General features: G+C 42.3%; 1 pseudogene; it reads right to left on the reverse strand.

The window, feature by feature from the left end:
* Positions 1-394: 394 nt before the first annotated feature.
* LOC147463862 (uncharacterized) lies at positions 395-859 on the reverse strand (annotated as a pseudogene).
* Between the last annotated feature and the right edge of the window lie 477 nt (positions 860-1,336).

The following is a 1,336-nucleotide window of genomic DNA, read 5'->3' on the forward strand; positions in this document are numbered from 1 at the left end:
TTTTCAGCATGAATATTTTCTATCCAAAAGAAAAATTTACTAGTGAATATTTTTCATAAAAGATTTCTCTTTTTCACCATGATAAAAAGTATCAATATAAAAAAAACCCAACTTTGATGTACTTACGTGCTGTGATTGATTATGTCCCAATACTCAACAAAAAATCAAAATTGTCATTGAAAAAGAGAGTTTTAAGACCAATTTTCATAGAATGAAATCTTTTTTTAAGTAGCGAATAATTTAATATGCGTCAAATTTTTATGGGCACCTAAGTGTAAAAATGGTAAGAAATATTATAGGCATGAAAAATTTACATTATGATTAGAGAAACGCTATACTAAAGAGTGAATAATAAACAATGGAAAGATATGTATGGGAGGCAAGTGTAAAAATGCTAGAATGGAGAGGTTAGCTGCAGTACCTGAACGCCAAGAAGCTGCTCTGAGTAGCTGGAAGGAAGGAGGGAAAGCATGGAGGCATCAGGCTCGAAGCGCCAGCCATCGTGCAGAGAATGAGTTGGGGCGTGGGCCACGAAGAAGGCAGCACCCTGGCCAATGAGGTGGATGCAGGGCTGGCCGGAAGGGTCGTCACCGTAGGCACCGGCACATAGTCCACCAAAACCTTACTGAGCGCGGCTTCCAAACGGCAGACGTCCACGGCAGCGGTCGCCTGGAAGGCAAACAGCATGCTTCCATAAAGGAAGGAAGGGATGCCCACATCTGCCAAACTGCGGACGACGTGGCCTGCTGGGGGTGACGTGGCTGCTGTTGCTGTCAGCGACGCTTGCTTCTCAACAGAAATGGCGCAGTCGAAGCTGGCGCTGTTCTGAGAGAAAGTTGTCACTATGCGCATGGGCAGAGTCCAGACGCTCCACCTTCATCTCCATATCCATGGGTGTTCTCGTGCTTCATCCCAATGCCACTTGTATATTAGAGAAGGTGCTGCAAACATCAGCTGTGATGAACCCTGACACGTGCAGCTCGTGATAGCGTAGAAAATTAAGGTAATAAGAAGCAGTTGCCCAGCTTAGTGTCACGAGGACCTGTCACAGTCATCGGTGATGAAGGTAGATGAACCTTAATAGAACATTCACACGTACATCTCGTGCGAGCGTAGCAAATTAAGATTCAATCAATGTTCACAGAGAACCGGCCTTTAGTGTATTTTTAAAGGGAAAAATTTGAAAATTCTTGGTTAGTTTTAGGACTGCCTTTAAGGAAAATGGCTAAATTTTGAGGATTTTAGTGTAAAAACCAATAAAAATTGGCTAAATTTCCCAAAAAAAACGGTGGATTTTCAAAGATCTCCTTTTTTCCATTGGTTCCTAAAAAAGTTT

Source organism: Adiantum capillus-veneris, chromosome 2 (assembly GCF_014529385.1).
Source record: "Adiantum capillus-veneris isolate H3 chromosome 2, ASM1452938v2, whole genome shotgun sequence".
Taxonomy (NCBI): Eukaryota; Viridiplantae; Streptophyta; class Polypodiopsida; order Polypodiales; family Pteridaceae; genus Adiantum; species Adiantum capillus-veneris.